Consider the following 7,102-nt stretch of genomic DNA (forward strand, 5'->3'; position numbering starts at 1 on the left):
TCTTGAACTTCTCTATCCATTCATACACACTTCTTCATGACAAAATACTTTCTCCGTACTGCTCACAAAATCTTCGATAAATAACAGCACCAGGTACACTCTCAGGCCACAAAACATGAATCATTGCATGTTGCTCTTCTTTTGTGCAAATCACAAGTGGGAATCCATTTTTGCTTGCACTGCATTTACAAATGTACTGATATAACACTCTCACACCCACACAGCAGTGACTGTGGAGACAGTAGCCTTGAACAGAAAGCACTGATAAGACAGTGCGGCCAACAGAAGTTTTAATATAAGCTGAGTGCAGATAATTTTTAACTCGCTCTTGTGTATCAAGTTCAGCATGTTGTCCATTTGAAGCTTCTCTCATTAACCTTGGGTTTAGGAAGTAGTGCCACATATATTCCTCTTGAGAGGTAGAAAAATCTGATTCACAGCAGAACTTTTTAAAAGAAAATTTTTCTAATTAAATCTACTTAATTATCAATATCCTAAAACATTTGAATACTTGATATAGAGTAACATTTTAATCTATAGTAACTTTGTACCCTGTTCACTAATCTAAGTTGTAACTAGAATTGCAAGAATATTTTTTCCCTTGGTGGTTCCGTATAAAGGGTAGTCACAAGAGAAATTTTAGATTTGGAAGTGAAGGAGCAGCCGTTACAAGGTAAAAGGCATGAGAGCGTATGCCAGGTATCACTGTAACTCAAACACATTTCCTCACTGGCTCACCATGTTGGTGTGAGACAACAGGTGGATGCACAGCCACTTCCTCTTTTCTTTCAGGTAACTCAACTTCTAACCTGGGTACTGGGATAACTCTGTAGCAAAGGATTGCAGCTTCTCCTGTAGGTTAAGCATGTCATTGATATTGGGTGCAGTGAGAGACAGATGAAGGTTTCAATTTATTCATGGAGATTTCAGATTGTCCTTGTGAGTTCTAATCTATCCTCACTCTTCATTGCTTCACATCCAACTTTTCTTAGTAACTGCCAGCCCTGCTGACACACAGTGCCTTCAGGCTCACCAACACATGCAGAGGCAACAGACCTTCACAGACTTCATTACCAGCTCCTGTAACTGTATAATGTCCAATCTTTCCAATCATGCATGCAAGTATGTATGAAATATGTATAATTCATACATATTTTATATGTTTGAAATTTATACATTACTCACAGTGGTTCCACTTTCCTGTTCAAACCTTAACAGTTATGGATACCTACTCTGAAATTTCCACAAGATGGTATTGCTCTGGCATTAATAGTATTGTAATCCCATGTTTGTATCTTGTACTATGTATCTTTTACCTTGGATTCAGATTTATAGTGTATTTGATCATTAACAATATAGGGTTCTGTGTCTATCTGTAGCATTTGTCAGTGTTTTTTATTCAATATTTAATGCTATACTCCTTCATTTGCAGGAATACTCACCCAGGCATGCAGGTGACAAACCAGCTGCCAGGTTCCTCCTCCTACCAGTTGCTGGGCTGAAGAACAGTGCCCAATTGAGGGATATTGAATCAATTTCCCCTTCCAACAAACCACTCCCTTAATCCTCAGTGCAAAAGTGACCTCCAAATTATTGTAACCTTAATGCCAGGACTTGCCCTGTTAACATCTGAATCAAGGGTAGGCTAGAGGTTCAAAGTTGGTCATCAAACATACTATAACACTGCCAGCCCAGGGGGGAGATGGCACCACTTCCTCCCTGAGATTCCTCTCCCTTCCCTATAGCTGTACCCAAATCCCTTTAAGGAATGGCAGGCGATAGAAGAAAACAGGTTTCCTCTACTCCACCACTTCCCTACAGGAAAAAGTCAAGGGTAAAGGGTAGCAGAGATCATGGGACAGAAAGAGAGCACTGGGGCCATGCAGGTCCTGGGGCATCAGAAGATGGGAAGAAAGCCATCAAGAATACATCCTGGGAAGACAATGTGAGGAGTTGGGGTTGAGAGCAAATATTTCTCTTTACCTAGCTTTGGAATATTACTCAGCCATAAAAAAAGAACAAAATAATGCTATTTGCAGCAACATGGATGGACCAAGAGATTGTCATACTGAGTGAAGTAAGTCAGACACAGAAAGACAAATGTCATATGATATCACTTATATGTGGATCTAAAGAAAAGGGGTACCAATGAACTTATTTACAAAACAGAAGTAGGATCGCAGATGTAGAAAGCAAACTTATGGTTACCAGAGGGTGGGGGAAGAGGGATAAATTGGGAGATTGGGACTGACATATACACACTACTATATATAAAACAGATAACTAATAAGGACTACTGTATAGCACAGGGAACTCTACTCAAGACTCTGTAATGGCCTATATGGGAAAAGAATAATAATAAAAAAAAAAGACAGTGGAGATATATATATATATATATGTATAACTCATTCACTTTGCCATACACCTGAAACTAACACAACATTGTAAATTAACTATACTCCAATTAAATTTTAAAAAAAGAGAGAGAAATGAATCTCTATAATGTAATTCAAGTATTATTTGTCTGGAAAACCATGTACTCTTGTCCAATGTTCTACATATGGTCAAACAACAATTAGTGATAAAGTTTTCATACATAACCAAGAATAAAATTAAAACTCTATGCAAAAGTATAATGGAATTCAGCAGAAAGTAAAATTATTATCAACTTTTTCTCTGAACTCAGTCTTGAAGTCTAAATGATAAAATTTCAATAGTTGAAGTTCACGAATGGCAAATGTACATTATGTCATTGAAGGTCATTGGATTAATTTAATGACTAGTATAGAAATTCCATTGCAAATGTGGCCACTTTTAAAATCGATATTCCTGAGCACATTATTTGTTGTCAAGACTATACTCCCAAGGTAGTTTGGCATTGCTGTTATAGGAATCCAAATGCATATTCATTCACATTCTCTGAAACACACACCATAGTAATAGAAATATAACATTGAACTTTAATTCCATAGAAGTTTTGAGTTCTTGGTCTCAATTCTGTTTCAGGCTGACCTATTTAACAGAAAACTAAAGTCTCCTCTGGGGGATATACCTTTATATAAGCAAGTTTGACAAAAGATTTAGGGAGGGGCACACATCCACTAGATGAGGTACTGAAAAGCTCATTTAAGAAGATCAATCAGGAAATAATTAGCCTCAGGATATCTGAAAATGAAATAGCCAGTTTGGGATTAGAGGTGAGAGAGACAGAAGAGGGTCAAGGTTCCTGAGAATGTTCTTATCTCTAACAATCCTGATTTCAACTCCAAGGAATAGGACCTGCCTATCATCCTAGTTTTTAAAAGTCTTCCTTAGATACAAAATTTTATTTCTCTTTCTCTTTGTTAGAATAGCAAAAATGAGCTCTTTTTATGATCTGCCTTATGTCAATAAAATAGTGTAACATATTTCCTCAAATACAAAGTCTACCATTTTGCATGAGGAATGAAGGTTGTAAATTTAGATAAAAGAATATTAGTAGTTTAAATTTTATATGACATTTGCAAAAGAGGAGTAAAATGGTGTAAGGAATAATTTTACTCTAACAGTTAATATTGCCTAAAAAGGCAATCTGGCTAAAGTTGAATTTATAATGAGATACAACATACTTGTTCAGATGCTCCAGAACTTCTGAGAGTCTCATTTGAAAGAACTTAGCACACCAGTTGGCATTCATACAAGCTATGGCCCATCTGAAACATGCCAGAGCACCCTCTTCTTTTCTTTCTTTTGATATTTCATTATTTTTTCTTATGTTTATTATCCCTTTTAACTTTATGTCTTTCTCATGCTCTTTTATTCTCCTATTTTTTTTTTATTCTTCCACTATTTCTTTTTTAACTAAATGCAAAACTAACTGCCATTTTTTTCAGATGTAAAAAGAAGTATGCTCTACTTACTATTGGCTGGTAATTTCCTCTTATGAGATAATTTTGTTGATTCCCTTTTATTCTATGTTCTTCTTATTGCTTTCAATTGATAGCTATGTTCTATGAAACAGGAAAAAATAGACATTGATAATACATTTTAGTTATGATCCTGTTTTTGCTCCTGCATTCTTGTGCACTCAGGTAAGCTTACTCATTGATATTTAACATGTTTTTCAAGCCTTTTTTTATTGGTACCCTTCTCAACTTTCATAGTAAACATAAAAGTCTAGCTTCAGTTTATCTTACTGCCTTGTTTTTTCTTCTCTCCCATAAAATTTATGAACAAATTTAGTGCTCCAATGCAGTAAGCATGTTAGCCCTTATGATGTGCATATGATTTCCTGATTCAAAATCAAATAAATATATATTTAATATATTGTATTTTCCAGAATCAGGATGAACAGAAGGTGGTCCCTTCATTCAAGTAGCTTATGGTTTATTGAAAGAGAGCTTTAAGAAACGAATGCTGTGTTTCACATTCTGCCACAGAGGTAAGGAGATAGTGTCATCATAGTGAATAAGAGGGACACCTGTTTCTCAAATCCAAGTGATTCTTAGCAGAATCCTGAAGGACATGTAGGAGTTTACAAGCTGCAGAAGAGGGAGGAGAATTCCATGCAGAGAAAGGATGTCCAAATGCTCCAATGTGAGAAACAGAACAAGTTCTAGAACTTAATCTGTCTGGAAACTTTTGAAGTACTTGGTTGAGCAGAAGAAAGAAGAGAGATATTGGCAAGAAACAAGAATGAAGAGATAAACTTGTCAGGAGGAGTCAAAATATTCAAATACCTATAGGGACCAAACCTTGAGAAGCAATAAACTTTTCCTTATTTGGATGAAAATAAACGTGGGAACAATACAATAGAACCTATATGAAATTATGGGTTATAAAACTATTGCTACTAAATCACAATGTCCTCTTTCTATGCTCTGCTCTATGAATGCAGAGGCTGAGATTCTGCAAACTACACATCTGTTGACAACTGACTTCTGGTTAGATTGTGCTAACATGGGGGATTTAGAGAATGACTGAGAAGTGGAAGGAGAATAGAAGACACATTCTCTTTCTTATTTGTTTGCTCTTGGTCCCACAACAAATCTCTTCAGCAGTTTGGTGGTGCCAGCCTCTGGCTTCTTTTGGCATTCCTAGAAGCAGGCTTACTGCACTCCCCAGAAAGGCCAGAAGCAGTCTGAGCTCCAATTCTGAAAACTGTTTCCCCATACCTTTAAAACCTGATGAAGTCAATCTTTTCCCCTTATATCCACCAGACTTAGGGCTCATAGCTTCTCCCTGCAATTACCTCTGGTGTAACTCTGTGTTTTTGTTCTGGTCTCAGTACTATAACAGGTATATAACCTATTGTCAAACGAAATACTGTAGGTTTAAATATTTACCATGTATTCTGTTTCCTGGCTGAAACAGCAACTGTAACTTAAATTCAAAAACTTAAAGCATGCCCATCTAAAATACAGAAATAAATTCTTGTCAAATGTTACTTTTATAGTCACTTTGGATGAGAAATCTGATTTTTTTTCCCTGCACAATGATCTTAGTGTCAGTTTTTGTAATTAGTTTTTGGATTTGCAGGTCAGAATTTATTCTTGAATTCTTCAGTTGAAATTAATGTTTTCTGTACTGATTATTTTTGTTTGTTTTGTGTTTTTTATGGTTTGTTTCATAATGGAAAATGGCTCTTGGAAAACTGTTCTTAAAATACAATTTGCCATGTGCTTCACATCCAAAGTTTTTTTGGTAATATCAATTAAGAGGCTATCATAGATAGAATTTGAGCAGGATATAATAGGAATGTTCAATACATTTTGCAATAACAAGTAATTGTAATGACATCAAAATTTGTTACTGTTAAAATACTGTTAACAAAATGTCATGAGTTTACAAATTATTATCTATTTAAGTAGCATACCATCAACCATAATTGCACATGTAGCTTAGTTAAACCTCTTAATAATGTATCAATGCCTCAAAATATATTAAAATGTCCTATAGTAAATTCAAAAAATGGTGCCTTCTCTAACTTTTGTTTGACATGTAATCTGATTCTATTTCAAATTGATATGTTATTTTGCTAATTAATAGAAGCAGTGCTTAATAACAAATTACTTTTAAATTTATATTTTAAATTATTTTATGACACTCAAACTTTTCTAACAAAATATATCATAGATTTTCATTATCTTTAAAATATTCTTTTGTTACTTTTATTTTTTGAAGATTAAAAATGACAAGCTTTGGGGTACAAATTATTTTTAAACCATAATTTAGACTATTCATTTTACTTGGATGAGACTGGTATTGTTCTCATGGATTAAATAATTTATATATGTATGTACATGCATATATATGAATATATACACACATACACACATATCCATTTTTTAATATACAGTAAAACTAATGACATCTCCTCTAAATCTCTTACACAATGATGGGATGGTAGAGCAAGATCTAATTTTCAGCATTGGGAAAGACAGAGAAAGATTTAAGGAATAAAGCTTTGTTTGTTGTACAGTTATGGGAGGCATTTGCCTGAAAAGGATTTATTATATGTTCTCTTCACACCTGGGCACTCTTCTGAAACTATCTTCATTTCCTTTACATTCTCTTCTATTAACAATCTGTTCATACTTTACAACCTTTCTTAATTTACCTTCATAAAATTTTAATTAAACATTTTGGCAGTACTGTATAGTGTTGATCACTCCTATTCCATGTGAGTCATCATACTCATATATAAACCTAAAAGAAACTCTTGAACATATTTACCAGGAGATACATTTGAGAAAGTTCATAGCAGCACTATTCATAATACTGAACACGTAATGCTAACTCAAATGCCATAGAAATGCCAAATTTATTTCTGCACAATGTAAAAGGGAGATAAACTGTGAATAGTCACATGATAAAATATTATTACAAGTGAACTACAACTAAATGCAAAATAAGTGAGTATTAGTGATATAATGTTGAATGAGCAAAATATAAGAAACACCATTTCCATAAATTTGTAAAAAACCCTTCTAGAAACACATGCATTCTAAAATACATAAACAGGTGTACTTTTTAAAAAGCAAGATATGGTAAAGCTAAAGAATCAAAAAGGGTTTACTTGTGGAGTAGGGAGGGGAAGTGCACAGAATGGCAAAGTAGAGGG

Source organism: Hippopotamus amphibius, chromosome 13, assembly GCF_030028045.1.
Source record: "Hippopotamus amphibius kiboko isolate mHipAmp2 chromosome 13, mHipAmp2.hap2, whole genome shotgun sequence".
Taxonomy (NCBI): Eukaryota; Metazoa; Chordata; class Mammalia; order Artiodactyla; family Hippopotamidae; genus Hippopotamus; species Hippopotamus amphibius.